Consider the following 8,942-nt stretch of genomic DNA (forward strand, 5'->3'; position numbering starts at 1 on the left):
TCCAATATAAAAAAAGACTATATGAACTGCAGAGGCCATCTGGTTATTTGTGTAGTTGCCTGTGAGGAATTGCTCTCCGACAGTATCACTTAAGTGATCCTACCACCAGTCTCAGAAGTCCGATTTAAGTTACCAGTGTTGCTCTGGAATTCAGCTCTATGGCAGAAAGTATTAAAGATAGAGCAGCATGCTAAATCATATACCTTTAGTTCACAAAGTATAAAAATGACTAAAAATTACGAATGTTGTCAAGAAGCTAATAGTATCTATGATAGCAAACATGTTATCTTTTAAGTGATAATCCATGTGTGTATCTGCCCTGCAGCTGTACAAATGCTTTAGAACTAGAGACAGGTTTTCCACAGGGCACTTGACGGTGTCCATACTCTCACATATCTGATGCGCAACTAAGTCTGGTGCCTTTCCAGTTCCTTTTTTCTGTCAGGTGGACTACAGGACTCTCTTCTGAGCTGGACATCCCTCTGATAATACAGTGTTCCTTATTGGTATTTGCATTATTTAATCATCTTTATGTAGTTTAAATTCATTTTTTATTCTCTCTAGTAAGCTCTACTTACATGACTTTTTCTTGAGATTCACCTTCCAGCTCTGCCTGCCGTGAACACAGGGCACATCTGGCAAAAGCACTCCATCCATAAGGTATAAGGTCTTGACCTTCATGCCGATAAAACCAGGAAGCGGCAGTTCCAAAATTATTTCATTAAAAAGACAGTGGCTGCATCAGATTCCCACAACCTGTTGACCAAGGACTCATAGCACAGCCTTAGCAATCACAGCAGCATGGTACAGTGCCAGAACTTGACCTCCTAACAGATTTGAGATAAAAAGTTTCTGATCCACATAGGCCTCCCTGCTCCTCAGATTTCTACAGAGCTTCGAAGAACTGCTGAGCTTCATTTCCTGGTTCCCATACTGAAGATGATGTCTCCACCTCAGATTATTAACATGCACGCACGGTTCATCAGTGTTCTAGATCCTCTCAATTATTCTCAGTAAGAAGGAGAGGAGTTTTTGCTACAGATGGTTCAGGCTCTGGCACAGAATAGGTGTTAGGCCTTGATACGGAACTTCAGACCAATGGCACAAAGATCAGGGCAGGCTCAACACATAGTTCTGTATCAGGAGCCTTACGCTTTCAAATCATTTCTCATTGACCTTATGACAGGCTACCAGATTAGGATCCTCAACCTCTCCTCATTAAATATTAGTATGTTAGTCTGAATTATTTCAAAATTTCAGAACATAGCAGCATCTGGGGCATTTTACCAGTCCTCAGCACACGCTTCTATAATCTGAAGGATACTTTTCCTTTGCCTTCTCCATCTCACAGGTAAGACATGGTGCCTCGAAATAGAGTTCTTTCTACTTTTGGTTAAGGAAGAAATAATTCTATTGGGATACCATACAATTTCAAGAAAAAAAAAAATAACTGTCCCTCTGAACCACAGTTTGCTGGCAGCAGGACCCTCACTACCTTTTGTGGCACTAGCTCAACATGAGCATGTGGCTTCAGGCCCTGTCCATAAGAATCTTCTCACCCCTACTTGGCAGAGTCAAGTTTTCATTCAAACTGCCACTGCTGATTCACCCTGCATGGAAGACTTCTACAGAAGGAGAATCTTCTGCCTACCAGCTTTCACTTGCACTAGTTACCAAATTCTCAAAAGAAATGCTTCAAGAAGTACAGATCATTTAAAAAAAACCAAACACTATTTAACTGCTTCAGCATCCTCCTCTTTCCTTGCAGTATTAAACTTCACACACATTTCTAAAGTGTATCACCTACGTATTATCACCTTTGTTTTACAGATTAGTAAAGATCAACTGAGTCTTGTTGCAGCACTTAAACATGGGCAGTGGTGTTTATCTTCCTTGAATGGAACTCTGTATCCCTCTCCTGGTCAGAACAGCTGGCTGGTGAAGGAACAAGCAAGTGGCAGAGCCCACTCCACATATGCTTTAGAACCTGCAAGAAACTTTCCATTTCAAGACAGGTTCTAGACTGCCACAACATACGTGTGTGGGTCTTCTTCCTATCGCAATGACAGATCTGCCTAACCTTGCTAAGTCATATGATGCCTCAAGCCAATCTATTTTCAAGTCACTGAACATTTTACACCTTGAAACTCCTCTATGCATGATTTATATTCCCCTCCAAAATACTGTCTCATGATATAGAACATTACCATGGTCCTTTCATCCTGCAAGGGGATGCTTTTCGATCTCACCTCATCAATTGTGATATATGGCACTGGTGAAATACTCACAGGTATGACTCTGCAAGGCTGGTTGTTCTCAAAGGAAGGGCTGTTCCCAAACCTCACAGAAGCCAGGACAGCATGCACTGTGGAAAAGATGCTGCAACCCTGTCAAAAGACACATAAGAGCAGTATGTTGACAAAAAAAATCACAGCTGTTTATCTGCACTCTGTCAGGTGGTGTAGTGTCTCTCCACCTCTTCTGGCTCATCTTTGTGAACTGCTGTATATAAAGACAAATCCATGTATCACTGATCAATCTCCTAGTCATCGTGGGTGCTTTGGCAGAAAGGCTGACTTCTTTTTTTGTACTAGACTGAGTGGGATATATGGTCCAAATTCCTAGATGACAATTCCAGAACAGGGATCAACATTTTGGCTTCTAATATGGAAGAAAAGTGTTAGCGCTTTTTACCCTTACACATTTACTAAATATTTCCCTTGTTCTCTGGTTAGAAAGAATAGTCTGCATTTTCCTGTTCATTCCTCTGATCCTGGACCTTTAGCCGTATTATGACAAAAGGGTGATTATCAGTGTTCATCCATGTTCACCAGCTGGTAATGAATCAAAGATCCTTGCCTCATAGCCTCACTCTTACTTCCTACACGTGCCATCTTTCTCATCCTCAGAATCAAAGTGTTTCTATAAGATGACCTTTTAGATCTCCAAAACCAGCTTGTGTTAATTCAAACAAAGGGTCTTCACTGAAAGAGGAGTTTTAAAATAGACTGCAGGCTGTGTCAATGCCTTTTATGGTACTGATAAAGACAGGGCCTTTTTATCATCAGAGCTCCACAAGAACTCAAGCAACATCAGTGTGCTTGCTAAGAAATACCTCTGTGAGTTGCATCTGCTAAGCAGTCCTATGGAATGTTATCTGTAGATAATACTTAAAGATCATTTGACAGAGTGGTCTTCAAGTTGTACAGCTGCTACTCAAAGCCCTCACCCCATTTCCATATAAGCATTTGTGGCAATTACTTCCTAGAGTCACCTACTGCAAGAAGAGGTATGCAGATTGTCACTTGCAGACAGAAAGGTACATTAAGCACATCACTGAGATACACAGTTGACAGGAAACTTACTTCCTGCCTTATTTACCCTTCCACTATCTAGCTTGAATCCTTTTAGCATCATGTACCTTTGGGATTTTGCAGTTACAAGATGCTCTCAACCAGATATGCTCCTAAATGTTGCAGAATGCAAGGCTTGAGCTGCTTGGACACTGCAAAGATTTAAAAAAAATAAATAAACAATGAAAACCTTCAGTATTAGGATATACATGAAAGCATATGTAAACTACAGTTCAACACAACAATGCCCAAATTACAAAATGCTGCAACAAAAGCACAAAACTTGCCCATGTACTCACCTGCAGATCTTCCAAATAGCAAAACTGCTATCTACTGGAGATTATTTTATCACACACAAACCCTTGGAGCAGAGTTATTTGCACTCTTATGTGTAATAACGCTGTTTACAGAAGAGCAGAAAGCCATAAACAAGGGAACAGTATTCCCCTTTTCTCCTGTCATTGCCTCTTTGGCATTAATGATTCAATTCCTAGTGTTTACAGTTTGGCACCTTTATTGTGTTCTGCGTAGTAACTCCACCTGCAAAGGTCTTTATGGGAGGCTATTCCTGCCAAATGGTATCTGCCATCAGCATAACCCTTCATTAACAAGTCACCAAGCTTCTGTTTAGCTCCCAGAACTGCCTCCCTGTACAATCAGATGGAAACGACTGCCAGCACCAGGGAGGCATCAGGAAAATAAATCCAGGGTTTGAGAGTGCCCTTTCAGCATCCCTAGTTATTCACCATCATTAGTTTAGCTGACAGAAGAAGCTGCATGTTCAGAACTGGTATGTCTGTCAATTTACATAGCATAACTAACTGAGACAAGTTATGGGCAAAGACAAAATGTCAGGGGTAATGGGTAGGAATCAAGAAGCAGAACAGTAATTGTTATGTGAAAAGCTCTAAAAATATCATACTTGCCTACCAAAGAATTACAAAACACTGCGTCTAAACAATTTACATTGGATTTTGACAAAACCTTAGCAGCAGATAAAGACTGAATTTATAAAAAGTTTATGCAACATATAAAAGCAGCTATGTGAATTGAAAATTTTTGCCAAAGGCAGCCACAGCGAGCGGAAACCAAAGTGCTCTCTATACAAATATCACAATATATTTCTCAAATCAAACATCCATTTCAGTATTTGTACTTCCAGTTTCTCCCTTTGGTTATCCTCATCAGGTATGGACTCATTTAGTACAAACACAGGTAACTTCTTAAACCAGCATAACCCATGAAAACAACATTACTGCAAATGCATTATTACTCTTTCAGATAATCCTTTTCTATTCCCTGATCCTTTCCTCTTCACTGGAAAAGATCCCCTACACAGCCTTCATCCAATCCAAGAAAAGTTACCACCTTCATGAAGTTGAACAATAGATAAGCCTTATTTTACTTATTAAATCTCTTTGAGAGATTTCTCTATTCTCAATTCCTTGCTGTCGATATCAAAACTTGCAAGTGTAATATGATGAAGTATAAACTGAGAGTGAAGTTGTTTTTCTAGTTAGGTCACTCAAAAGTATGTATCTCCAAGAAACGATCTCCAGTGTTTACCATGAGTTAATACTTCAGCCTTAGTATAATTAAGTTAAAATTCAATCAGCAATGAGACACAAATCCAGTCTTAATTACTTTACTACCTCATCCTCATTCATTCTAGAGGACAAACCTGGTCTGCAGATGATTAAGGCGGTATGCAACAGAGGAAGCTTTGCTGTTAGAATCCCTAGTCATTTACTGCAAAAGAAATCCCAAAATAGATGGGCCCATTCAGAACTAAAACCTCATTTACATGGGGAAGGACTACATAGCAAGGTGACATCAAAATCAGGGGGGGAAGAACAGAGTGAAAAAGTAAGTCAGAAGCAAGACACAATACACGACATCCACAAAAAAACCCGAAACAAGAGAACTGGACACAGCTTGTAGCTTCCTCTGTTCAGAGGCCCAACTCATATGTATCATTTAACAAACAGTAATGAGCTCAACATGTTTTCTTTGCTTTGTCTCAGACATGTCTACCACCTCAGTCAGTGCCTGATGCTGGCTTAAAAAAAAAAAAGAGATCTTCCAAGCTCACACATAAGTAGATCAGTTCCGATATATAATCTGGCTTCATAATGCAGACAGAATCTCAACAGGCTCAAAAAATGCTAGAATAGGAACTTCAAACTGAGCATTCCTGAAAGACATATTCCTGCACCATACTTGCTCCACATGAAGGGTGAGTAAGTCCTGTGAACATGCTATCATATGCTCAATTCCAAGTCAAAAACCAACAATGTACACCTCTGATGGGCTATAAATCCAGGACTATAAAGAGATTAGACACAATTGTGTTTGTAACAAATGAAATAATTATGTAAAAGTACAAAGGCATCATGGCTTTGGCAGTGAATGCTGCTTAAAGTTGCTCATAACTACTGTGTAATTGCTTGTTCTTTATTCGAGCACCCAACTTGACACCTTGGATCTGATAAGCAGAGCCAAGTGCCTGCTGAAGTTCATAGGGTATGTATGCTAAATATGTAACCACTCGCCTTTGTTAAGTGTTCTTAGAAATCATACCACTCTGATACTGAATTCAACATCCAAATTTAGTACTTCTGATCTCTATTTTAAGGTTTTGATCATTAAGTTGGCTGTGTCTAGATAGGGTCCTGGAAAAGGCTGGAGTCTATACAAGGAGGAAAAGAGATCATTTTAACTATATTACCTCAGCTTATATAAAAGGCAGCAACTCTTTGTGCTTAAGAACTATTACTTCTTGATATAGTTTTTGTCTTCATGATTTCATATAGAAAATGCACCACTGATGCTGAAGTCGCTAGAGGTGAAGCCAAAGGTTTGAGTGATTCAGTAAGGAAAATAAGCTTATCAGAGCAGGTCTGAAGATAAAGAGCAGCAAAATGGTTAGTACTGGTAGTATCAATATGCCATTGTAACATTTAATGTTTCCAAAGGTATATAAATTCAGAAAGACAGAACTACATTGATTTATTAATGCAATATCTGTGTTACCTTTACTATCAAGAAAGAAATGGATGGAAGGAAGCAAAAAAATCAGATTAAAATGTGACTCAGTGGCTGAAGAGACTCTGGGACCTCAGAACACAAAGCTGTGTCTGCATCAGCTAAACATCTACAATAATCACATAATATTGACAGAGAAATAGGTATATTTAAGGCACATTTTAAGTTCTGTCACACTAGGAAGGGATACAAGAATTTAACCTAGTTTCCAACTGGTTTTAAGCTCTCGTTATACCCTCCCTGGGAGCCTTCCGAGTTTAGTGCACACACCAATACTGAGAATGACAGAAAGTTGGATACTTACGGTTATTGCAGTGACGTTTCCTTCTTCTCTGAGCCTGTAACACCTATTCTTCAGAGAACTGTTTCTTTAGGAGCATGCTCTCTTAGCTTTACAATAATCTACAAAACATAACGGGCTGTAGGGTGAGGTATCCCTGCCCATGGCATGGGACTGGAACTGGATGATCTTAAGGTTCCTTTCCAATGCTAACTATTCTATGATTCTATGACCCATGTACTGGAAGTTTGCTCCAGAGACTGGAGTGAGAAGTCACTTTGTTATATTCATTTAATGTCATATCACTTCTAATTCATACCAGTTTCAGTTAAACGTGCAAATAAAGATCTTATCCGTTTCAGATATTGTGAATAAACAAGTTTATAAAGGCGTAAATGGGAAAAAACACAGAAAAAAAATTACTCTTCTGAAGTTAAATAAAAACCATTTTTCTTTCTTTCTGTCAAGATACCTTGCACAAACTTTACTAGTATTTATCTTGCCAAATGACCATGTACTTTCACATGTGTACACTTCAGACTGCATGCTTTATGGAGAATCTGTATCTTTAGACCATTCCTACACCAGAGTTGCTACATTCACCACAAGCCGGCAGTCTGGAGCCTTCTCTAGGAATTGCTGTTACTGTTTTCATTGCCTGTCACCAGATCAACATCAGCTCTAAGTTTATTCTTCATATTACTTGGTTGTGAGAAGACTTTCTGGTCCCAGATTTACTCAGATTTTTAAGACCTAGTTTCTACGTTTCCAGTGTATTTTTGCAAAATAAAAAAGTTCCACCTATTTCATTAAACTGTGATATAAAGCTACAGATTATACACCGAATCACTGATTGTTTTTCAACCCACTTAGAAGATCACTTAAAGAAACATTCAACTTTCATTAATCTCAAATATCAGTAACCATTAGGGAAATTTTCAGAATAAGATGTATGAAAAAATGAAGAGGTACAGACAGGTGCATACAGAGTGAACAACATGCAGTGGGAAAGCACAAAGTGAATTTCCAGGCTTTTTTAATTTCCTGTAAAATTTTCAACTGCAAATTGGGCAACTCTACCAAGGCACAGCTGTTAAAAAAGGGCAGTTAATAGAGCTATGTATTCTAATATTATCAGGTTTCTGTGGTGTGGTAAGTGTAACCATGCCGTTCCAGGTAAAAGTCAACATAATTGCTACAATTTTATAGTTCTCTAAAACATGCTTTATGAGATTATATATTTCTATTTATTATTATATTATTGGACGTTAAATAAGCACCATAATTTCCTGTCGTCAGACTGGTGATAGAGGTTTCTTAAGTAAGCTATCACAGCTCTATTAGAGTCCAAACTTCGTTTTGAGGTAGTTGTAATCATATAAATGCACTTTCTAACAGTGGAAACTGATCAAGTCATAGAATCATGGAATGATTTGGGTTGGAAGGGACCTTAAAGATCATCCAGTTCCAAACCCCCTGCCATGGGCAGAGACACCTCACACTGGACAAAGTTGCTCAAACATCCAGCCTGGCCTTCAACACTGCCAGGGACGGGGCAGTCACAGCTTCTCTGGGCAACCTGCGCCAGTGCCTCAGTAGTATGCTCAGGGAAAAAAAAAAACAACCAAAACTCAACCACTTGACATGAGATTTTCAAAGGAAGCATTAACTATAATAGATCACTTACTTTATGGTAACTGGCACCACCCATGTGGAAGACCACACCAGTACTACAGAAGTACAAACATACAAATACTGTAGAAGAATGTTCAAGAGCTCCATTAATCAAAACCAATCAACTGACTTCTTCATGTACTGCCATATATCAATTAAATTTGTTCAGTTAAAAAAAATCAATTAACTGATGAAAACAATTCAGATCAAAACCCAAGTATACTTACTTCAGCTCTATTTCTCTCTTTAAACACTGTCCTAGTCTAAAGCTTAGCATTGCTTCCAAACCAGTGCTGTTGTAAAATGCAAGTTAGTATGACCAGCAGCTGCCACTGGGAATTATACGTGTCAGTCTCACCAGATCACATCTTTACACAGCTTTCTGTAGAAATTACACATATTAAAAAAAAAAAAAATCCTCCCCCCCCCCCCCCCCAAAATCCACCCTACTTCACCCCCAACACCCAAAAAGCCTGACAACCATGACTAATCTTTCTCAAGGGAAATTACCAACCCATCACTGAGCACCAAAACTGGAGGAGCCTTATCCAGAAATATTACAAGATCTCAAGCATACAGTGAGTCACTGT

At 39.0% G+C, this 8,942-nt stretch overlaps 1 protein-coding gene across 1 annotated transcript in view; it reads right to left on the reverse strand.

Annotated features, from left to right (window-relative positions):
• BRD1 (bromodomain containing 1) overlaps positions 1–3,489 on the reverse strand; it is a 64,854-nt gene extending 61,365 nt beyond the window's left edge. Inside the window, exons 1-2 of the mRNA XM_057415778.1 lie at positions 3,382–3,489; positions 2,250–2,387 (exon numbers count right to left, since the gene is read on the reverse strand). The gene's annotated coding sequence lies outside the window, so the exon portion shown is untranslated. The remainder of the gene's footprint in view (positions 1–2,249; positions 2,388–3,381) is intronic.
• Positions 3,490–8,942: the final 5,453 nt, after the last annotated feature.

Source organism: Pezoporus wallicus, unplaced genomic scaffold (assembly GCF_028554395.1).
Source record: "Pezoporus wallicus isolate ANWC-B61680 ecotype Strahan unplaced genomic scaffold, APGP_CSIRO_Pwel_v1 contig_6966, whole genome shotgun sequence".
Taxonomy (NCBI): Eukaryota; Metazoa; Chordata; class Aves; order Psittaciformes; family Psittacidae; genus Pezoporus; species Pezoporus wallicus.